This window comes from Chinchilla lanigera, unplaced genomic scaffold (genome assembly GCF_000276665.1).
Source record: "Chinchilla lanigera isolate Chin_1 unplaced genomic scaffold, ChiLan1.0 scaffold00077, whole genome shotgun sequence".
In the NCBI taxonomy this organism is placed as follows: Eukaryota; Metazoa; Chordata; class Mammalia; order Rodentia; family Chinchillidae; genus Chinchilla; species Chinchilla lanigera.
The window spans coordinates 310,417-335,638 of NW_004955478.1; the positions used below are offsets into that span (position 1 = coordinate 310,417).

General features: G+C 39.8%; 1 protein-coding gene and 1 pseudogene across 6 annotated transcripts in view; both read left to right on the forward strand.

Moving 5' to 3' along the window:
* Slc39a11 (solute carrier family 39, member 11) overlaps positions 1 to 25,222 on the forward strand; it is a 365,832-nt gene that overhangs the window by 186,544 nt on the left and 154,066 nt on the right. The window lies entirely within an intron of this gene.
* Positions 8,335 to 10,055, forward strand: LOC102023907 (annotated as a pseudogene).

The window sequence follows — 25,222 nt, forward strand, 5'->3', positions numbered from 1 at the left end:
TGTCATAGATGGCTTTGATCAGGTTAAGGTAGAGGCCATCTATTCCTATTTTCTGTAGAGTTTTAATCATAGATGCATGTTGGACCTTATCAAAAGCTTTTTCTGCATCTATTGAGAGGATCATGTGGTTTTGGTCTTTGGCTCCATTGATATGGCGTATAACATTTGGGAAAGCACTCCTTTGAAGAGCTCAAGTACCTAGATCAGGCCTACCTAGGTGATCTCTTTATGTTGAATTCAACTGTACCAATCCACTGTATCTGATGTTGTAATTCACAGAGATTAAGCAAGGTGTGTACACTAGAGGGTGTTGATGAAAACCCTGGGCACCATCTTTAAAATTCTGCTTACTACAGATTCTACAGAGAACCTTCCTGCGTTTGTTTACCATTAATATGGTACTAAAGTTTTTCATAGATACCTTTTTATAGATATTAAATCTGTTTTCCCTTTTATCTCTGGTAATTTGCATCATAAGTCAATATGGCCTAAATTTTCTATTTTGATGTTGTATTCTGCTTTTGCGATTGTTGAGATGATACCAGTCTCATCCAGAACTGGGGAGTTTTCCTTCTTCTTCTTATTTTGTCTTTCTTTTTCATCTGTCTCTGGAATAGACAACATGGGGTTAGATGATTTGTTCTTTGATAATTTGTTAATTTTTATCAATGTTAAAAGTTAAATTTAGGCCACATTAATGTTTTAGAAAGTTTATTTGAGCTTTTAGTGATTCATAAATCAGGCACCAGTTCTGGGCTCCACCAAAGGGGGTGTGAGAGGAGAACTTTTGCAATGTCTTCTCAAAAGCAAGACAAAGAAAATACTTGATTGCTTAAGTGGAAAGTCCCTAGTTGAAGTTAGCTGGCAGTTTGTGACAGGATAAACTTAAGATTATTTTACTCTTTACTCCGAGTTGGTTGTTACCCTTGACATACCTGGTAACCCAAACCCCTTGGGAGCATTTCAGTCTAGGCAGTACTGTGACAAAACACCTGAGCTAATCAATTTAAAAAGAGAAAAGGTTTATTTTGGCTCACAATATCAAAGGTTTTAATTTATGGCTGGTTGCCCCCATTGCTTTGGGCCTGTGGCAGCACAGTGCATCGTCACAGAAGGGTACGGACGAAGAAGCCTGTTCATCTCATAATAGTGAGGAAGGGAAAAAGAGAGATGGGGCTGGGGTCCCAACGTTGCTTTCAAGAGCTCACCCTCAATGGCATGACTTCCTCCCAAAAGCACTGTAGGCTGGAGACCAAGTCTTTAGGGGACAGTTTGGATTGAGCCTTTGGGGGACCCTTACTCAAACCACAACACCACAAATACCACCTGGGTCTGTACATGTGCATGTGTGCTTTACCCAGCATATTGGGTGACATGACGTGCAGGACGTGGGTCTGACCTGCTCCAAAATTAATGCTTGTATATTTCCATTGTTTTTACTACTTGTCACACACTTTGTTTTCCCTTCTTTGGTATTTTGTTAGATTGATTGGTTTTGCTTTTTCTCTTAAAATTTCACCCCTTGTGCTTTATTAGTCTGGACATTTTAAATTTAATTTCTTTTCTGCGGCTGCCTTTGCCTTTTTAACATACGGAGTTGAATGGATGATGTGCCAAGTTAATCTGCATCTGTACTTTCCTCCTTAGCAGTTGAAAGACCGTCAGATGCTGTAACTGGGTTTACCCTTTGTTATCTCCTGTGCTATTATTTTTCCAATATTTTAGTTCTACTTCATTGTTTGAAACCTGCCTGATTAATCACTAGTATTACTTCTTATCACTCACAATCAATGGTTGCTTTTCTTTTCAGCATTTTTGCTAATTCCTTTGCTCACCACCACTTCCTTGGCTCTTTATCTTTCCCTTTGGAAAGGGAAATGGATTAACTTTGATGCTTTACTTATGATCTGTGGGAGTTTTTACTTAGTCTCATCCAAAAATATCTTCATCTTGCCCTGAAACTTGAAAGATAAGTTGAGTTGCATTTACATTTTTAGTTTGACAGAAATTTTTCTGGCACTAATCACTCCATTTAGATTATTTCCACCCTTCTAAAGAATTATGTTACCTATTGTAGACTGTAAGCATCATAAAAATGTATATGACAGCACCTCCATTTCAGATTTTTGTCTTTATGGTTGACTGTACTTTTTTTTTTCATTGTTCCTCTGGTGTTTTTTGGTTTCAGTATGATAGGATTGTGTGTGTGTGTATGTGTGTGTGCGTGCATGTGTGCGTGTGTGTCTTGTTTTACTTAAGACTTGGAGTGCTCTTCTAAAGGGAGCATTTCTTTGAAATTATTATTTCTGAAAATATTTTAGCAGCTATTTCTTCAAATTTTCTTCTCCCTCAATCTCTATTCTCTTCTGTAATACTTATCAGATACACAGTGCAGTATGTTATACTCTGCTGATGTTTTCCATTTCAGGGTCTCTCTGTATCCCAGATCCATTTTCTAGTTCACTGACTAGGTACTGAATGAGTAACCTAATTTTAACTGTTGAATTTTTAACCAAAATGACTATAGTTTCTGTCTTTTAGTTTTAGTGTTTTTTTTTTTAAAGTCTGTCTTCACTGTTATATGTGGTTTGTACAGTTTTAATTTCTTCTTTTAGATCTTTAATAAGGTTAGACACATTTAATATTATGTTTTAAATGGCAAGTCTATCATATAAAGGTCAGGTTTCTTCTTGTTTGCAGTCATTCGCTGACTCTGATTTATATTGTTTCCCCCCCAGGCTTTGTAACTTTTGCACCAGTGCTTCTCTGCTGGGTCTGTTTTTCCTTAAGGATCTCCAGGTTCTGGGTCATGGGAGCATCCTTTCTGAGCAGTTTTGCATTTGCTTCTAGACGATCCTTTTAGAGTAATGTTAGCCTATAACCAATTTTTAGAACAGTGTCCTTGCTCAGCATCTGAACTGATTTTAGTGTTCAGAGCTCTGGTTTATAATTTCCTTACCACTGATAACTTCCTGTCTGTGTTATAAGCTCATACCTGCATTTGAACTGTTTTTTTTTTTTTTTTTTTTTTTTTTTGTGTGTGTGTGTTTGTTTAGTTCATTCATCATTTCTAAATGTTTTCTGAGGGACAGTCTGGCTTATTTGTATCCTCAATCTTGCAAGAAACACACGTGTCTGCAGTAGAATTTTAAATTGGCAAAACAGCTGTTCCTGTGTCTCATCGTCAGCCGTCAGCAGGGTCCTGTGCGTCTGCAGCTCCGCCAGAGAACAAAATGTATTCATCATCACTTCCTGGAGCATCACAAAGTTGTCTTTTTCAAGACTTGTGACTTGATTTTGCCATACACTTGACAATGAAATGAAAATACAAACAACGGTTCACAATTATCAAGACTGGGTTCTACCTTCTGTTAAGCTCTTAGGCAAGGAGAGAATTTAGGGGTCAGGATTATGTTTTTAAATTGTGAGTTCTTTGGTGGATATTTCTGGGCTATGAGCATATGTGCGTTCCTGTTCCAACTTGCAATTTTTAGGAATTATTCTCAGGAAGGAATGTCCTCATCAGAAGGGCCCCAGGGTGAACTTTTGACATGTATCAGTGTGTTTAGAATCCTCTGTTGCGGAGTAATCAGGGGTCCCTGTGATCCCCCTTGCACATGGCTTATTTGGTGAGGGCATTAGGTATTCACCTTTAGCTGAGCTTGGCCTGCCTTGCAAAGAAGGATTTTCTAGGAAAGCCCAAATCTGTTGGTATACATTCCACACAAAGTGAGTTGAAATCAACTCTCTTGGGATGGGGCTGGGGGATCTGCATTTTAAAGCTCTCCATCCTGAATGGCCACCGTGAGATAGTAAGCCAATGCTTCCCTAACAAATTTAGCCAACAGAACTTCCTTTGAGGGCTGGAGAGGTATATGTAGCTCCGTGGAAGAGCACATGCTTAGCATGTGTGAGAGAGACCCTGAATTTAATCTCCAGCACTGAAAAAAAGAATTTCTTTTGAGATTGACAGACTGCTAACAGAAAGAACTGGGAGGTCATAGGGTGTTTTGTGCCAGACTATGGCTGTGTAGTACAGAGAGAAATGATAGTTTCAGTGATTTATCCAATAGCTTATCTTTGAAGGTTTTTCTTTGGAGGTAAGGAAAGGGGAAAGGGATATTTTAAAACCACTCAATGACATGAGAGGAAAGCGGGGAAAGAGGGCAGAAGAGAGGCTAATTGGACATTAACTTCCTTGTGATTTGTGTAAAATGTTGCCCAGATTTCAATTAAAGCACCTACTTCCCCATCCTTGCTTGATGGCAGGTTGCCATGGCAACAGGTACATTATTCTCTGAAGCCCACCCCTGCTACCTGCCTTGAACTTAGAGAGTCTACAAGCTGTGGGAGCCCGAGCCCTGGCTTCTCTGCCCACTCAGGCTGCTGTGGCATAATGTGGGACAGATGTCAGTAAGAAGGCCAGGGCTTGTCACATTAGGTGGTTTATGTAGACAGCTTCACTGTAATCATTTCAGGAGCTTGTGCCAGGCAGCCCCAATAGGACATTGTGTTCCCACTTGAGTGTTTTGGACTGGATTGCAGAACTTTGTAAATAGAGACATCACAGGTGATCCTGCGGGCAGAGTGCACCTCCCTGCCACTGCCCCTTGGTGCTCATACACCAGGTGTTCGGTGGCAGGGGTACAAGTCCCTGCCAATTTCCCTAGGGTCCTCGCAGCCTAGGGTTTCTCGGAATGTGTTCTCCCAGCTTTCTGCACTGACACTTATTCCCATCAGTGTCCCTGGCTTGGTAAATGGGGGAGATTGTGGAATGTCTCATCCCCTACTAGAGATTACAAGAGGAGAAACATGTTCTTGGCAAAAAGATGATGTGTCTCGTTTGGGAGGAGATACGTAGAATGAAGGCAGATCTCCCCAGATGGAGGTTCCCCGTAAGCAGTCAGTAAGAAGAGCACCAGGGAGCTCAGCCCGGGAGTGTGTTCTTAATGGGTCCCCATTGTGCATTCCTTTGTTTTTTTTTTTTTTTTTTTTTTTTTGGTTTTTTCTCCGGTACCGGGAACCGAACTCACGACCTATGCGCTTGCCAGGCAGGCGCTTTGCCGCTGAGCTAAATCCCCAGCCCCAAGGATACTATTTTTTGGTTTTTCTCTGGTACCGGGAACCGAACTCACAATCTTGCGCTTGCCAGGCAGGCGCTTTTGCCGCTGAGCTAAATCCCCAGCCCCCCATTCCTTTGAATTTTGTTACCTAGGGTGCCTGCCACACCTGCAGACGCCTGCCCAGGTCTACCACGGATTCCAAGAACCTGCACTTTGCTTGAGCTCCCCCCGACCCCCCCCTTTTTTTTTTGCATGTTCAAGTTTGAGAACCACTTTGAAAGACTGTAAACTTGACCTGGGCTCAGTAGAGCCTTCTACCATCTGGTTGGTCATAGATTTCCCAATATACATACCTGACCTCGCCTCAGCCCTCTCTTGCACGATGGCAGCTGCAGGTGGGTAACAGATAACTGCCCCTCGGTCTTCCAGCCCCTTGGGCCTTGCTCACACGAAGGACATCACTCCTCTGAATACCATCTGGGAGAATTTCCTTGTTGCCATTCTTTTCAGCAAGACCTTGCCGCCTTTAGCTAAAGCTGAAAGCACACAAAGCTCTCAGCAGCCATGCTGCTCCTTTCTCCGTTCCTTTGCTGGATGGTATTTGTTTCCTTATTAGGAGCCAAGCCCTTCTTCCTGTGTAGCTTTGGTCACCCTCTAAGTTGGAGCGCATGCGCATGCTTCTGCTCCGCCCACCCAATCCAATGGTGTGGGCAGATAGAGCCCACCCTCCGCATCAGGACTGCGTCCTCTGTCCTACACTGATTTCACTAAGTCCCACCCCCTTTGATCTCTACTTTCCTTTATTCTTACTGTCTCAGCATCAAGTTTTTTCTTTGCTCTCTTGGCTTTGAGAAACCTCAGGTCGGCAGAGATACTTTCCCTGATAGCTGCCATTTGACCCAGCGCTTCTGTCTCAGAAAGCACAGGGCTCGAGAATCCTGCCTCCCTACACCAGGAATCCAGTGGGGCCCACTGAAGCTCAGCTGGGCACCTTGGCAGTGCCCACTGGGTTGAGTGCATAAAGACCACCATTGTTTGGAAATGTAGAAGTCAGGGCCGGGGATATAGCTTAGTGCCCCAGCGCCTGCCTGGCAAACTTGAGGTCTTGTGTTCAATTCCCCGTACCAAAAAAAAAAAAAAAGAGAGAGAAAGAAAGAAAATGCAGAAGCCCCTGACTTGGTGAAAGACAGTAAAGAAGGAGATCTGTTCCCCTTGCTGGGAGTTGCATTCTAACGCGTTATTTTTTCCTTTCTAGAAACCAGTTTTCCCTCTGGTCATTACCCCTGCTATTTATTTATAGATCACAGAATGGTGTGGGTTCTTCCTAGCAACTAGTTGTCCAGTGCTACTTCACCAAGCTATATTTTCATTTCAGTTGAATTTTTCAAAAATTGTGTATACACACACACACACACACATATATATATACTTTTTGCAAAAATGTTTTGTATGTATCTATATCTGTATCTATATCTATATCTACCTATCTATAACTTTTAGAAATTCACCAGGGAAACAGACTGAAAGGGTTTAATGAATTAATATCAAATATGTACTATATATAGTATACATCGATTGTGTGCTTATATTTATTATGTGTATGTATGTGCATTTTCTCTCTTCTCTCTGTGTCTCTGTCTTTGTTTCTCTGTCTCTGTCTCTGTCTCTCTCTCTCTCTGTGGGTAATGAGCAACCAGCAGCATGTATCAGGGATGCTACTGACCTACTTCACACTCATCTCCCTGGTTGTAACAATTTTTAAGAAGTGCAAATTTGTGTCAGTATCATCTAAGTAAACCACATTGGAGGAATGAACCTACTACTTCAGAGAAAATGAAAGAAAAGAGTTGCTTTGTATTCCAAAGCAGTGTAGAGTATCTTAAATGGCAGGAGCTCCCACATTTTATTGATGGAAAGTCTCTATTATCTTCAGCAGCAGGCAATTCTTTCTGAAAGTTGAAAATGTCAACATGATTGTGGGATTTTAAAGTGTTCACATTACAGCCAAGACACAGTTCTACTGCGCTAGCGTGGCGAGTTGGGATTTGATGGTACTTGAAAATTCAGCACCAAATCCTATAGTGATCTAATTTGTCTCCTCCACCACAGGTGGATTTAAGTTAAGAACAGATTAGATGTACCAGACACACCATTAGTCTTTCTTTTATATTTTTATAAGTGAATCACAGGCTTATTTTAGAAACTACACAAAGGAGGCTTGTGTTGCTCTTGCTAGCCAGGAGGCTCCTGTAGCTACTCTCAGCTGTCACAACTGTCCTATAGTGTGTGTGTGTGTGGGGGGGAAGTAATATCAATGTACCCATTTAGCAAACGTGGAAACTGAGGCATAGTAGAGAAATGGTGGGGTTAGGATATGAACTTGCAGGGTGGAGTGAGGCAGAGAAACAAACAGCTACTTTAAAGTGAATGAAGGCACATTATACCCCTGGAATATACAATTCTTAGATGTTAATTTCAAATAAAACTTTAAAAACAAGCAAGAAAAAGCTGCAGCTTGGGCTCTCAGTCCATAGAACTACTTTTTCCTTCGATATTTGCAGTGGGAGAGAAGAGGGGAGAGAGAGTTCCAGAAGTAAGAGAAGAAGGAGGAGGCAGATAGTTGGCTCTGGACCCTGCTGCTCTCCCTGAACTGTGCCTGTAGGAGCACTGCAGCTGCCTCCTCCAGGGCCCTGACTGCCCAGCCCACTGTATTTTGCTTTGATGGCAGTGCCTAGAAGAGGCTTTGGGGAAACTGACAGACCAGTCAGTGCCTAGGTCATAATCTGTGCATGGGGCACACACATCTCCTCTCAGTCTCTCTCTCTCTCTCTCTGCATCCTCTGAGAAGAAGAGTGAAGGGAAATTTTCTGGGGCAAATAGCCATTCTAGGGAAGGTAAAGAGTTGGATTCCATGTGTTGGAATCAATTCTACTGATCTGGTGCCTTGGGGAGGTGGTGGCAAAACTAATAAACCAGTGCGTGCTCTCAGGATCAGCAGGGAATGTGTCTCTTCAGGCTTTTCTTTCTTCTACACCCCCTACTCAAAGCTTGGCAGAAATTTCCCACAATAAGACTCATGTTCTTTTCCAAGGAGAATGCCCAGGTTGGTTATTCTTTATTAGTTGGGACCCAATTCTTGTAGGTTTTTTCTTAATATAGGCCATGAAAACAGCAGTAGCTCCTGTCAAGGGGAAGCAGATCCAAAATGGCAGACATGCCCCCTCCCCAGTCCCAGTGGAGCTGGCATGGGTGCCCTACCACCACCCTTGGCATGGTCCTGTTGGCAGCAGCAGTCTGCACGAAAGCAAGAAAGGCTGTTGTTTCTTGACAGATTGTGGAGATGACCCAAACCCAGAAGTAAGGCTTATTTGCAGCTTTCTCAAAGCTCACGAACACTGTAAAACAGCATACATTTGTTGAAACAGAAAGTGTAAGATAAGTCTACCAGCCTACGGAGAAACTGTATATGCTACTGACCACTACCAAAAGCAGCAATGTTTTAGAAGATTTGAAGACCTTAAGGCTCTTCTCAAGAGTGATTTCTGAATTTTGCTGAGCCTTAGAGGAGAACAAAATGTTTGAGGACTGTTTTGATTTTTTTTTATATATATAAAATTGTTGCCCTGAGATGAAAATGCCCTGGGAAAGTGTCAACCTGGCATAGATCAGAACCTTCACAGAAATGGATTCTTCCGAGGAGAAAGTGTTCAGTGCAAAGTATTCAGTGACTCAAGAACATGAAGCTATGGTTGAGACGTGGCATAAAGCAAAGGAATTACAATAGGCCCAAAGACATGCAGAGAGACAAAGCGAAAAGAGCACCAGGATTTGGGGGATTTAGAGCTCCGCAGTTTTGGGAGGCAGCTGCCGTGATCGCAGAGACCATCATTGAAACTGATAAGCCACAAGTGGCTCCTGTACCAGCCAGGCCTTCAGGCCCAGTAAGCTTTGAACTCGGAGCCAAAGGAAGGGAAATAAATAACTTTGTGGACAGGTTGAAATCGGAAGGTGAAACTGTCATGTCCTCTAATGTGGGCAGACATGCCTCTGAGGGAACACAGTTCATGCACCACCTATTAATATGGAGAGGGTGCATATGAAGATCGAAGAGAAGATCACACTAACCTGTGGACGAGATGGAGGATTACAGAATGTGGAGTTCCATGCCATGACCATGTGTAGGATCTCAGATGACAAATTTGGCCAAATTGGTCTTCCTGTAGAAAACAAAGATAAGAAAGTAGGTGCAGCTACAAACCCATCCAAATGTGGATAAAAAACTTTCCATTTCAGAGTCCCTAACTGGCTTGAAGAATCCAGAAAAGTTACCTCCAGTCTGCGAAGGTGGAGACTACAAGCCACAGAGGAACCTTTTATTCCACTGACAATTAATTGCTGACCCTCAGAAAGTAGAAATGGCTGTGATGTCAACGTGGAATATGAGCTGCAGGAAGATAATTTAGAGCTGGGAGACATGGTTATGACCGTCCCACTCCCATTGGGTGTCGGTGCTCCTGTGATTGGTGAGATCGATGGGGAGCATCAACATGATAGTCAACATGAAATACCTTGGAGTGATGCCTGCCCACGACTGTCGGCAGAAATAAGAGCGGCAGCCTGGAGTTAGGCACTGCTGGGTGGCCCAGTCACTTCTTCCCCATTCAAGTTTCTTTCACCTCTGAAAAGAATTACTGTAACACACAGATGACCACAGTGTCCCAGGTAGATGGAAACAGCCTGGTCAGGATTTCCACAGAGACTACTTTCCCAGTGGGTAAGTATGAAATCCTGAAATACCACAAGCACAACAGAGAACTGAAAAGGAAAATTTTCAAATTAACAGAAAAGCCAAAAATGACAGTTTTTCTAAGTTTACAAGTCACTGGAGAACCTTTATTCCTGATTGTACGTCTCCTGTGGAAGGACCCTCGACTCATCCCCAGCGTTTCAGTGTCACAGACATTCTCTGACAGAGAAATGACACAAACATGAAGGGAAATGCTGCTCATTTCTTTGGTGATTTACTGACCAGCAGGAAAGCAAGCTATCCAGAGAATGCCCCTAGGAAACACTTCTTCTGCCTTCACCTGTTGCTACTTTATAGAAATCCCTAAATATAGTTTATATATATATATATTTTTATATATATATATATATAAATGTGTATATGTATATACATATATATGTGTATATATATATACACACACACACACACACACACACACACATATATATATATATATATATATATATGCATGCCATGGTTATATGGCTAAGCTGCAATTTACCTTTATATAGTTTGAGATGTTGTTACCTTATCAGATTAATGGCATGAAAACACTTCAGAGGAATATTTAACAAATGAAGAAAGCAAACATTTAGCGACATAAAGATTTAGCTTCATTTATATAATGTGTAAAGTATTTGCATCTCACTAATGTGTCCACTGCTACTTATTTCTGAGCCTATGGTAGCTATAGTGCACCCATCCCTTATCCATTGGAGCTTTGATGTGGCTAGACCTTTCTACCTTCTGAATTCTGCTCATACAGGGATTCTTAGGTACCTGAAAGAAAACAGGTGTTACATTAAACACACACGCACACACACAAATAAAATTTGTGATCATGTGCACATTTTGGTTCTGCCTACCTAGGAGCAGAGAATGTCTTTCCTTATTCTAATGTCCTCTTCAATCTCTTTTTTCAGAGTACTGTAGTTTTTAATCATAGAGACCTTTCATTCCTTTGGTTAGATTAATTCCTAGGTATTTAATTTTTTGTGAGGATACTATGAAGCTACTCCTCCATGGGTTGGTATATAGGAATGTACTGATTTTGTATGCTGCCACTTTGCTGAATTTGTTGATTAGTTCTAAGAGTCTTTTTTTTTTTTTTTTTTTTTTGGTCTTTTTGAGACAGGGTCTCACTATGCAGTTCAGGCTGGCCTTGAGTTCACTTTGTAACCCAGGCTGGCCTTGAACTCAATGATCCTCCTGCCTCAGCCTCCCCAGTGCTGGGATTACAGGTGTGTGCCACCATGCCCGGCTAGTTCTAAGAGTCTTATGGTAGAGTTTATAGGGTCTTCTATGTAACAGATTGTAGAAGTCAGGATTGTTTGACTTCTTTCTTTGCTATATGTATCCGTTTTATTTCTTTCTCTTTCCTGATTGCTCTGGCTACAGTTTCAGCTATTAAACAGGATTGGTGACAGTGGGCACCCTTGTCTTATTCTTGATTTTAGGAGAAATGTTTTCAGTTTTTCCCCATGTAATATGGTGTTGGCAATAGATTTGTCATAAGTGGCTTTTAGCAATTTGAGATAAGGTCCTATATGTATTTTCCTCAGGATTTTTCTTGTATCATGAATGGATGTTGGCTTTTGTGAAGAACTTTTTCTGTGTCTGTTAAGATGATCATATGAATTTTGTCCTGATTTCTGTTTATATGATGTATTATGTTTCCTGATTGACGGATGTCAAACCATTCTGGCATGACTGGGATAAAGCCAAGTTGGTCATAATGTATGAAAAAGACATCATATTACAATGATACATGCATGCCTGTATTTACAGCAGCACAGCTCATAATAGCTGAATCTTGGAACCTGCCTACATGCCCATCAAGAGATGAACGGATAAAGAAAATGTGCTACATACTACTACTCACCCATAAAATGGTACATTTGAGTCATTTATTGGAGAAGAGTATGCTCCTTGGGACTATAATGCAAAGTGAAGTAAATCAGACACAGGTGGTTAAGTACAGCATAGTTTTTGTTTGACGAGAAACCTAAAATAGAAATAATTTAAAAGACAAAATAAAAGATAGGTGATAGGAAACAGGGAGGTGAATTTTTTGAAGATGGGAAGGGAACCTAGGAATGGGGGAAGCTAGGAGGGAGGAGAGGGGAAGGGAAGGTAAATGTATTTATCAGGTATCACAAACACATGCCAATAAGCAGTGTAACAAAGAAATAAAGTTTAAAAAAAGAAAGTAAAATGACAAAATTAAAAATAAAACAATGCAGATGCACCTGCCCATTAGACATTTTCTGTGCCACAACATACTTTGTGACAGCTTTCACTGTCCTCTGGGACAGGGCTGTCTCCTTGATCTTTGTAGAATGCTGAGCCTTGGGTGAATGCAAGCTATCAGATTCTTCAAAGCAGAAAGACTTCCAAATAATTCCACTCATGACCAAGTCATAGGGTTCTTAAAGAGATCTTTTAAAATTCTGCTTTTTAGCATCTATATTAGAAGTACAACCTGGAGGCCAAAAACCCTAGGACCTTTCCCAAAAACAGGCTTTGGATAAGCAACTGTTAGCTTAGTAATATGATAACATGTTGTGGAATGAAGTTCTTAACCCTAAAGAAGATCGTGAAGCTTCCAAATTTATGAGCAAGTGTTCTTTGTGGATGTGTGCAGACATTTTTTTCAGGAAGAGCGTCTATTTTCCTGGCCCATGCTACAAACCTGCAAATACGTACTATGTGGTAAGCACGGTGCAAGGCTGTGTAGACACAGTATAAGTAAGATAGACCAGGACCCTGCTCTGGTGGTGAACATAGACACAGACAACCGGTAAGTGATGCACTTGAGAGCTCAAATATGACAAAACTGGCTGCAAAAGGAGCTCTTGCCCCTTTACATCCACTTGTGTCCTTTCTAATAGGTCATTCAAGCTGCGCCTGAGGAACAAAAGACTCAGAAGTCACTCATCAATATAGCATTTATGCCACAGATGCCTCAGAGTAAGATATATTGGCCCTTTTAAGTTCAGCCAACATTCGGCCAATTTTTAAGTGGTGATTTGTAATTCTTGTCTGGTGTGTTTTTATTGTTCTACAGAGCTCAACTCAACAGAAGGTGGAAGGTAGCTGGTTGTGCCTGACTTTGAAATAATTTGGACAATGAATACACATCTTTTTTTCTAACAAAAAAAAAATTGAGTGTATATTTGTGGTTCTCTGTTTGGAAATGGTTCATGTTGCTCTTCTTGACCTCTAGCGGCTAAAGGAAATTTGGTTGAGAAACACTGACATAGACTATCTAATAATATGGATTATGTTTTCTTTAGTGCTGTGTAAAATCATGCTTCAAAATCCAATTGAAAAATTATGCATGCATCTGTGTGTCCCTCTATACATGCACATATCTCATGTAAAGATTAAAAAGTTGTTTGGAGTTTTAATTTTTTATTCTATGAAAAGATGAAACAAAACCTCACAACCAAATAATAACAATAGTTAGTACACTGTGTAACATTATCTTCAAATTAGTTACTCAGAGTACAAGATATAAACTAAAATTATTTCTATAAAAAAGAAACAGATAACACAAAACTTTCTTTCCAGGGAACTAAGAGAAACTAGTAGTATAAATGAAACCAAGCAGCATAAAGATATATATTTATGTTTTTAAAATAACGGGATTTGTAATTTGGGAAAGTACTTGCACATCTTCCTACTTCCTATTTGTCTGTCTTCTGCTTTGCTCTTTGTTTGTGTGTATATATATGTGTATGTGCATATATATGTATGTAAAATATATTTAAGTGTGTATATATAAATATGTATGTATGTATATATATTTTTTCTCATGTGATATTTGAGCTTGGGGATATGACTTATTTCACTAAACATTATCTTCTTAAATTGCATCCATTTACCTATGAATGCCTCAATATTATATTTCTTTATAGTAGCATAGTACTCCATTGTGTATATATATCACATTTGTTTTATTCATTCATCTGTTAAAGGACAAATACAGTTTCCAAAATCTAGCTATTATAAGTTCTGCTGTTATAAACATTGGTGTGCTTGTATCCCTGTAATATGATTATTTTAACTCTTTTGGGATCAGATCTAGGAAGAGGATAGCTAAGTCAAGTGGAATTTCTACTTTTAAGGGTTTTTTGTTTTTTTTTTTTTTTGGTACTGGGAATTGAACTCAGGACTTCACGCTTGCCAGGCAGGCGCTGAGCTATATACCCAGCCCTCTACTTTAAGTTTTTTGAAGAATCTCCACAGTGATTTGCACAGTGGCTAAAGTAGTTTACATTACCACCAACAATCTAGTAGAATTCCCTTTTGCTCACATCATTACCAGAATTTGCTATTATTAGATTTTTTAATGATAGCCATTCTTCCTGGGATAAGATGGTATCTCAGTGTAGTTTTAATTTGCATTTTTCTCATGGACAGCATTTTTTCACATATTTATTGGCTATTTGTATTTCTTCTTCTGAGAAGTGTCTGTTCATTTGGGTTACCCATTCTTTGACTGGGTCTTTTATTTGGAGGGGTTTAATTTTTTCAGTTCTTTATAGATCCTTGATGTTGCTCTTCTGTCTGTGGAATAGCTAGTGATATTTTTCCCACTTTGTAGAATGTATCTTCTCTCTGTTGATTGTTTTCCTTTGTTGTGCAGAAGGTATGATCTCATTTGTTGATTCTTGATATTATTTCTTGTGCCATTGGGGTTAGGTTCAGAAAGTCCTTGCCTACACGTATATCTCAACAGTTGTAGCTATTTTATCTTCCAATAGATTAAGTGTTTCTGTTTTAACATATCTTTGATTCATTTTGATTTTAATCTTGGAAGATATATGGGCCTAGACTCAATCTTCTGGATGTGAATATCTAATTTTCCCAGCACCGTTTATTAAAGAGGCCACCTTTCCTCCAGTATATGTTTTTGCTTCCTTTGTCAAAGATCAAATAGCTGTGTGTGCCTGGGGTTGTTTCTGCTTCTTCCATTGATTCACTTGTGTTTTTTGTGTGAATAGCATGCTATTTTAACCATTATATCTTGAAATATAAGTTCAAATCTGGGATTGTGATGCCACCTGTTTTGCTGTTGTTACCCAGAATTGCCTTTGCTATTCTGGGTTTCTTCTGATTCCACACAAATTTTAGGTTTGTTTTCTCTACCTGTGTGAGAAATGCCACTGGTATTTTGACTGGGGTTGTGTTAAATCTATATATCAGTTTTGGAAGGATAGCTATTTTGAATATGTTGGTTCTGCTTAACCAGGAACGGGGACATTTTTCCGTATTCTGATGTCTCCCTCAATTTCTTTTTTTATTCTGATGTAATTTTCATTGTAGAGGTTTTTCTCTCCCTTAATTAGCTTAATACCTAAGTATTTATTTTTTGTGCTATTTGAATGGTATTGTTTTCCTAATTTCTTTTTCATGAGTTCATTATTAGTATATAGGAATGCTACTGAGTTTTGTATGTTTATTTTGTCTTTCTATAACACTGAATTTGGCTATCAGTTCTAGGAGGTTTTTTGGTGGAGTTTTGGGGTCCTGTAAGTACACACCGGGCCATCTACAAATAATGATATTTTGACCTCATCCTTCCCTATATGTATCTCTTTTATTTCTTTCTCTTGCCTAATTTCTCTGGCTAATGTTCCAAATACTATGGTGCAAGGAGCGGTGATAGTGGACATCCTTGTCTTGTTCCTTATTTAAGAGGGAAGACTTTCAGCTTTTCACTATTTAATATGATGTTGGCAGCAGGTTGGTCATAAATGGCTTTTGTCATGTTGAGATAAGGACCTTTTAGACCTATTTTCTTCAGAGTTTTTTTTTTTTTTTCTTATCATGAATAGATGTTGGATTTTGTGAAAGGCTTGGTCTGCATCTATGAAGATGACCATGTGATTTTCTTGTTGGGAATTTTAAAAGGCGGTTACTGCTGGTTGATGAATTAGTTTTAGTTTTTCTTTGTGCTGATCAGCATTTCTTAGATTTTCTCTAAGGTGCAGCCATTTTTATATTATAAGAAAATATTTTAGTCAGGCCTTCATGGCACATGCCTGTACTTTCAGCAACTCAGGAGGCTAAGGAAGGAGGATCACTTGAACCCAGGAGTTCAGGACCAACCTGGGCAACATAAGGAGACCCCCGGCTCTTAAAGAAGGAAGCAGAGGAGGGAGAGAGGGAGGAAGCAAGAAAGAAAGGAAGAAAAGAATGTAATTATGGGGCACAAAGAGACATTGAATATCTGGGCAAAAAATTTGCTCCTCCTTGAGCGGACAGTCTTATTCCACAAGCAGTTGGAATTGGCTGTCTCTGAGGCTCTTGGGGAATTTCATCTGCTAGAACAGAATTCTGTAAACACTGGCACTGGAAATAGCCATGTTCTCTGGCTCACTGGGGCTGAGCGATCATTTCGGCAGCTGAGTCAGGCTGTTGCTGCCTGGGAGGGGAAATGTTCATGCTGGGAAATGTTCTAGAGTCCATCTAATGAGGTTCATTTGCAGCTGGAAAAAGCTAAGACCTGCAGAGAATAACAGCTTTCTCAGGCTGCTCAGAGAAAACTGGAGACAGACTTGGCCGCAGAATTCTGGGCCATGGGTTCCATTCATTAAATTGTGTCTTTCTAAAGAGAGAGGAAGATCTGAGGTGTATTTAATGTAGATGGGCATATTGAAAACATAGATGTGTATGGACATAAATAAGGCTTCCCTATGGTGTCTGTTCCCCTACTCCTTCTACCTGTCCTTCCTTCTCCCAAACTCTTGGCTATGTTTGGGACTCTCCTCAACCACCTTATGGGTCTCAATGGACAGCAGAACCTGTCTTTGCAATGCACATTAGACTTCTAGAGGTTGCTTCTTGGGCTCTCCTGCAGTGACAGGTGACCTTGGCTTGGCCAGTTGGGTTGACCCTATACCAGAGGAGGCAACAATTCCAGCCAGGAAGAGAGGTGGTGTTTGTTCTATGTTGACAACCTGAGGATATGATGGTGGTGTTTTGTCTGTGGAGCAGAAATTCCTGGTCTTCCTGAACCATGCCTAGTTTCTAAGTTGCATTCTTTAGCTTTCCTGGGATCCCATGAGGCCTCCAATATCTTTCCATGAGCAAGTGGCTTATAAAGCAAGTGGCTTATACATGTGCATCAAATGAAGCTGAGCACAGCTTATATTCTCTGTCATGTTCCAAGAGAAGGCTCAGGTCTTTTGGCCTTTTAGTGGCAAAGAATCAAAGCTTCATTCTTCAGGCATGCTGTTTTGTCTTTTCTTGCTCTGGTCTCCAGGGATTTTCTTGTTTATGGTGGCACTTATTTATAACCTGAAAAGCAAGAAAACCTGTAAGCCACAAAATATCTATGGAACACTGGGATCACTTAAACATTTTAGGGCACGTTTTACTTTCATTTATATGGCCTTGTACAGAAGGTTTTTGTTTATATTATAGTTCACAGGATGTAGTACTATTTGCAAATCCTGAAAATAAGTAAATCCTTCCTCTCCCTTCTTTCTTTCCTTCTTTCCTTCTTTCCTTCCTTCCTTCCTTCCTTCCTTCCTTCCTTCCTTCCTTCCTTCCTTCCTTCCTCCCTTCCTTTTTGTGGTTTTAGGGGTTGAACCAAGGGCTTTTGCATTGAAGTCCCAGTCCCTTTTTTATACATCCAAGTCCCTTTTTATTTATTATTTTGAGGCAAGGTCTCATTAAATTTGTGCAGGCTGGCACTGAACTTAGCAATTCTCCTGTGTCAGCCTCTGGAGTAGCTGGGATTATAGGTGTGTGCCACCATGCCCGGCCAGGTAAACGCTTGATTGTAGCAACTAACAGTTTTCATTGATATTGACATGTTTTGATGGTAGATGCGGATTCATAGGACAGGAGAGACAGTGAGAGGTAAAAATGGATGGATTAGACATAGAGATACAGTGAAGATGAGAGGATGCCTTCCTCTCAGCCTGTCAGGTTTGGGGAATTTATTTTCCTCCATTCCTCTGCTTTGGTTGTATTTCCTTTTTTATTCCTCTTGTGCTAATGCATATCTTCTTTTTAAAACAGATGTTTATTGTATATAAGGATATGATGGTTTCTAACAAGGCAGTTCAATTACTTGTCACCTTCTAGTTTTAAATTCTCATGTATCCTTAGGTGTACAAGTGTAAGTCCCTCCCATTATGTAGTTGGGCATTAACAGCTGGACTGGAAAACATCTAGATGCAGAAGAAGTACATCTGTAGACTGACTTGTTGGACAGTCTAAAGTATTAATTTTCAAAATCTAGTCTGTGCCACAGACTTGGAATGAATATAAAGAGTATGACTTGTATAGCAAGGGCTCCTGAGCCTCTCAAAAAAAGATTCTAAGTTAGTAGCTCCAGGGTGGGCCCAGAAACCAGCATTCTATGAGCTCTCAAAGGATGCCACCATAGGTATTCTTCACTGCACCCTCAGAGATACAGGGGTCTAGACAGTAATAGTCTTTGTTCTCAGAATTAGAGAAGGTGCAGGGCAGCATCACCACATGGGGAAAGTGAGCAGAAGGACAACTAAATCAATATCAGCAGCTGGATATGAGCCTTGAAAGATATACTTGCTCTTGTCCACTTCCGTCTTGACCAGGAAATTTGCAATTGTGTGAGTTAAGCGAGAGGCTCCCATCTCCCTGGGAGAGGCTGGGAGTACTTTGAAAAGTCTTAAAAGCAGATATTCTTCCAAATACCCTTTCTCTAGGGAGTTTGTAGGGATCGTTTTTGGAAGCAAATGTCTTTTGCTTATGGGCCTGTAGAAACTATGGTGATCTCTGTTCTGTAGAGCACTTGTACTGGACACACACATTCAGCATGGGCGGGAAGAAATAGGGAAGTACGTCTTGATCCTGCTCAGGGTTTATTTTTAAACACCAGCTAATTTACCAAGAATGAGTTCATGTTCACAAAATGGTTACTTATGCCTTTCGAAAGGAGAAGAGCTGATCTGATAAGTGGATTTTTAATATTATGGGACATTTTGGTCCTGTTGCCTGAGAGTAGACATTATTTTACCTAGGTACTTGGAATGAGGAACATTTCGGTGGGTGGTTTGCTTAATGGATGAGAAATCTTTAGCGAATAGTGAAACCGTCTCTTCTTCTGATGTACTTTTAATTTTCACCAATTATGCAGATCTACATGTATCTGTGTTGTCCCTAAGCAAGTGTTTATTCCAAAGCCTCTAAGGCTTGGATGACTTTTGGTGCCTGGAAAAATATGTACATCATGTTTTGGAGGTGTATGTCAAATGATGAGGACATCAAGTCAGCCTTCTTACAGAGCCAGCATCTGACCCTCTGGTAATCCTGTAGCTTATAATTGTTTGGATGATAAATGGAAATATCCATTGTAGTTAGGAAGATTGTAAATACATTTATGATCATGTTTCTTAAGCTCCACATGCCTCTCTGCCTAAAGGTCAGTAGCTAAGCATAATAAATAATCTAGTTATCTTCCAATGAAGTTTCTCTGATCCTGATGGAATCTTGTCCTGCCCAGGTCTACAAACAGTGCACCCTTAACAGAGCAGAGATGAGTATGTGGCTGCTTTGTGAGTGGAGTGCAATCAGTTCGCTTAACTCCCTTCCCCTAGATTGGGCACACTTAGCGGAATCAGATAAAAGATAGGATATCTAGTTAAATTTGAATTGTGAAGACACAACCAATATTTTTGTATAAGTACATCATATGCAATACTTGGGATATACTTATATGAAAAACAATTTCTAAAAATCTGAAATTCATGTCTAATAGGGCACCTTGTCATTTTACCTGCTGTATCTCCCATCTCTAGTCAGAGTCCTGTTCAACTGGACTCTTTCTATTATGCATGCTGTTTCCACAACTGTGTAGCTTATGATACTCCCAGCAGTACACAGGGAACAGAAAACTATGGAAGTGAAAGGCTCACGTACATCTTCTGCTTTTGGAAAGAGTGATGCTTCAATACTGAAAGAGAAAATGACCTGAGAAAATTAGCTTGAGGGACCATAACATATAGTGTCATAAGTGAAGAGGGTAACACTTTTTTTTTTTTTAAATGAGCTATAAGGTCTTAAGATGTCTCAAATAAAATAAAAACATGGAGGGTGAAACTCCACCTTGGCCATGAGGATACATCTGTCTGATGTGTAATAATACCTACTGCACCTAGCTACGCCTCATTCGTCACTGACAAACATAAGTGGATCACGGGAAAATCACCCACCCGTAAGGAATTAGCTAATCATATTATCAGTACTTCAAAGAGAACTCATTTGGGTGAAGGGCATTTCATACAAGAGAAAACAAATATGCCTGAAACTCTGTAAAATGTTCAACTTCACCTACAGTCAACGAAATACAAATGAAGGGTAATAGCATTTTCCCCATTCATTTATGCATTTATGTTTACATTAGAAATACCCAGAACTGACTGAGAAATGACCAATGAGAACTTAAAAAACTTTGCTCAGGGGTAGGTGATTCTACAAAAGCACAAAAGCTCTTATTTCAACAGTTCCACTTCTGGAGACTTTGTCCAAATTGCTGGTTGTTTGCACAAGCTAAAGGTTTTACAGTGGTATTTGTAAGAAGAATATTTAGAAACGGCCCAAGTGTCCAATGGTTTGAGAATGTAAGTAATAATTTGCATTGTTTGAAATACCTGAAAGGGTAGTTATTCATGTGGGGAAATACTTATGTTGAGTTTAGTGGGAATAAAAAGCAGGCAACCGTTGTGTAATAGGCAGTCTCAACTGTGTACAACCATAAGAGAAAGTGCAGAAGGAAATGTACTGACCTCTATCATTATTTTGTAGGTGGTATGAATTATGGGTGATTTACTCTTCTGTGCGCTTTTAGGCTTCCAAAGGTTGCTTTAGCATGCATTTATGCTTTTGTGACTAGACATGAGGTTATTAACAGGGATGTTTTACGTGAGGTGCTTAACTGGTGGCGAGACAGATGGATAGTGCAACAGCCCTGCCTTGCCTTGCTCATCTAAACCCATGGCATGCGTTATATTAATGAGATGTAAAGGGGTGTCCTGCTGTTGGTTTTGTGCCAGGACCTTACATGTGCATGCATTTGTTGGCAGTTGAAAGGGTTGTGGAGGAACTGAGGACACTGCTGAGTGTGTAGCCTGGCAGAGAAGCAAGGGGATTTTCTGGAGGAAGGTGCCAACAGCATCTTTCCACTCCTCTTTCTTCTGTGTCTCACCAAATGATAGACTGCACTTATTGTTTCTCTGCAGCAGATGCACCTTTTCAGTGCCTGACAGCCGAGCCATATTTCAAGCGCCCAACGGTTCTAAAAATGGTGCTCAAGGCAAAGAAATTGAAGTAAAAAATCACCCTCTTGAAAGATTTCCCCTTTTCCCTTAAACCACCAGGGCTCAGACCCACAGAAGAACAAAAGCCAAGTATCAATTTTTGTTTTTTCTCTCCATTTCAGGGGAAGCCCCCATTGTTTGGAAAGTTGAGGCCAACATTAGTTTGAAGAGGCAGTGAAAAGTAGAAAAAACACAAAGGGCAAATTAAGAAATTTTTCTATGTTTTATTTTTAAATGCATCAAATTGCCTTTGCAGCTGTAAAGTGCATGCAGGATCCAGTTCCACTGTGGTTCAATTTTAGGAAATCAATCGCCGTCCAACCTGACAACCTGACACACGCAAGGATTAAGGATCTTTGTGCAAGCATTCTCCATATCTGCATTAGAGATTCTATCTGCAGTAAGAACAGTTCTCTGTATGCTAAGCTCTGCTTCCTAGGATAGATCCATCCCCTTTTGCATGTGCAGTGGCATACATGATTCACGGAGCCATCTTGCAAAGAACTGGCCTATAATGTCACAGAGAAGGGTCCTTTCCCAGGGTGGGGTCCATTCTAGGTGAGAGCTAGCAGAAAGAGTACATGCATCTTTTATCAGCTGGAAAAGAAAAAGTGACTAAAGTTGAATGTAAAAAAGAAATGATTTGGGGGCTGGGGATTTAGCTCAGTGGCACAGTGCCTGCCTGGCAAGCGCAAGGTCGTGAGTTCGATTCCTGGTACCAGAGAAAAACCAAAAAAACATAATTTAAAAAAAAAGAAACAATTTTGCAAATAATAGGCTCAAGATTAAGAAAACTATTCCACAGCCATGAGGACAGCGATATGTAATGTAACAACCACTGTTGATTCCTATTATTTTGTCTTGAGACCCTGTATCACTTTGAATGTTCTTGCTTTGATTTGTCTATGTTTGTGATACCGGTATGCTGCTACTGTTCTATTTCTTTGTTTCTCATTTATTACTCTCTTCAAAATAACAAAAAAGTAGAGTCACAAAGACTAAGAAATGTATAAAATATTTCCACAGTTTTAAGTGAAGCAGTCAAGTATAAATCTGCAATGTGAATTGCACTTTCTGTAAATCAGGCATTGTGCCAAGTTCTTCCACATATTTTCATTCGCAGCACCAGCATAGTAAGTAGATGTGATTAATTAAGCCTGTCTGATGATAAGGAAGCCGAGGCACAGATCCAGCATTGCCCGAGTGAAGACGATGGCTAGGAACTGACAGAACAATGGGCCCAGAGGAGCCACCATTGGCTTTGTTTGTCAATTCTCCTTACAGTGACGCTATGCTGACTGCAGAGATACAAAGCAAAACCATACACGAACTGCATGCGTGGGGACAAATGGAAGCAATCGTGTTAGGGGTTTGGGTTTATCATCAATAGGGGTTAGGGGTTTATCATCAATAAAAATGATACAGAATTTCAAAACAAAATGATAGGAAATTAATAATGGTCATTATATTGCACATTATTATCTTCAAAGTAGTTGCTTAGATTACCAGATGTAGGCATGTAAGATTGATCAAACAATAGAAAACCCTAACTGTTCCTTTCAATAAACTAATGAAGTTAGTAGTACCAGTATCTTAGCTATCACATGTGTCTCTATCTCTATATCTATCTATATCTTTATCTGTATATCTACCTATACATCTCCTTTCCTTCTTTTCTCCTTTCCCCTATCCCAGTTGTTCTTTCCTTTTGAGCAGTTTCCTTCCCTTTCACAATATCTATTGTACCTTTTGAATCTTATTCACTCTTTCAGTTTCTTCCACTAGGGAGAAAATACAATGTTTACACATGCGAGTCTGATTTATTTCACTTATGAGTGTGGTCTCTAGTTGCATCCATTTACCTATAAAAGCCTTGAGTTTTATCTTTCTTTATAGCTGAGTAGTATTCCATTGTATAAAAATACCACATCTTTTTTATCCATTCCTCAGTTGATGGACCTTTGGGTTGTTTCCAAGATTTAGCTATTACAAATTATGCTGCTATAAACATGGGTGCATATATATTGCTGTGGTATGATGTTTTTAATTCTTCTGGGAAGATACTCAGAAAGGGAATAGCTGGGTTGAGTAGGACCTCTAATCCTAGTTTTGTGAGGAATCTCCACACTGACTTCCACAGTGGCTGAGCCAGTCTATGCTCCTACCAATAGTGGAGAAGGGTTCCTTTTTCCCTATAGCCCTACCAGCATTTGTTATTGGTTGATTTTTGATGATAGTCATTCTTTCTGGGGTGAGATGGAATCTTAGTGTTGTTTTAATTTGCATTTCTCAGATGACCAATGATGTTGAACATTTTTTTGTATTTTTTTTCCGTTTGTATTTCTTCATCTGAGAAGTGTGTATTCATCTCAGATGCTCATTTTTTGACTGGGTCTTTGAATTTTGGGGATCTGATTTTTTAAATTCTTTATATGTTCTAGATAGAAGTCTTTTATCTGAGAGACAGTTGGCTAAAAATTTTTCCCATTTGTGGATTTTCTTTTCACTCTGTTGGTGATTTCTTTTGATGTGCAAAAGTTTTTTAATAAGATGAGGTCCCAGTTGTTGATTCTTTGAAGTATTTCCCATGCAGTTTGATTTTTGTTCATGACTTCTATACCTCTCCTTGTCTTTAAGATTTTTACCTACTTTCTCCTCCAGTAGATTTAGTGTTTCTGTTTTAATATTGAGATCTTTGATCCATTCTGACTTTAATTTAGTGCATAGTGATAGACATGGATCTAGTTTTAGTCTTTGGCATGTAGAAAGCCAGTTTTTCCAGCACCATTTATTAAAGAGGCTGTGTTTCTTCCAGTGAACATGTTTGACCCCTTTGTCAAGGATAAGGTGGCTGCATGTGTTTGTAGTTGTGTCCGCGTCTTTTAATCTGCTCCATTGATCCTCAAGTCTGTTTTTCTGCCAGTACCATGCTGATTTTATCACAGTAGCTTTGTAGTATAATTTCAAGCCAGGAATTGTGATGCCTCCTGTCTTGCCTTTGTTGCCAGATTGTCTTTGCTATTGTAGGCCTGTTCTGGTTCCAGATGGATTTTAGGAATATTTTCTCTAGATCTGTGGAGGTATGGTAATTGTATATTGATTGGGATTACATTAAATCTGTATAACGGTTTTGGAAGTATGGCCATTTTCACAATGGTAGTTCTTCCTATCCATAAGCAAGGAATATCTTTTGTTTTGTTTTGTTTTGTTTCTTCCGGTATCAGGAATCGAACTCACAACCTTGCACTTGCCAGTCAGGTGCTGATGTCTTTTCATTTTGTGAAATCATCTTTGATCATTTTTTTCAGACTACTGTAATTTTCTATGCATAGATCTTTTACTTTCTTTGTTAGATTGATTTCTAAGTGTTTCATTTTTTAAAAAAATGCTATTGAGAAGAGTGTGGTTTCCCTAATTTCTCTCTCAGTGAGTTTATTGTTTCTGTACAGGAATGCTATTGATTTTCGAGTGTTGACTTTGTATCCTGCTACACTACTGAATTTGTTTATTAAATCTAGAAGTCTTTTGGTGAAGTTTTTGGGTGTTTTATATAGAGTATCATCTTATCTGCAAATAATGATAATTTCACTTCTTCCTTCCCTATCCTTATTCCTTTTATTTCTTCCTCATCTAAGTGCTCTGGCTAATGTTTCCAGAACTATATTGAATAAGAGTGGTGGTAGTGGACATCCTTGTCTTCTTCACAATTTTAGAGTGAAAGTTTTCAGTTTTTTGTCCATTTCCTATGATGTTGGCTGTTGATTTGTTATAGATGGTGTTATGGTTGATACATTGTGTCAACTTGGGGAGTGTAGAGGTCTGGCTAAGTGACTCAACAGACAGCCAGGGGTGCTTACTTTATATTCATCCTGAGCCTTTGCAAGAGGAAGGTATGCAGAGGGTGTGGGTGTAGAGGACCACCCCCACGCTCCCAGGGAGGGTAGGCTGCATTAAAAAAAAAACTGTAAAAGGACTGGCTGCTGGTTCTTTGAAGAAGCTCCAGTCTTTGCCTTTGGCTTGGTCATCTCCTGGCTTCTTGTGCAGACTGTTTGCCT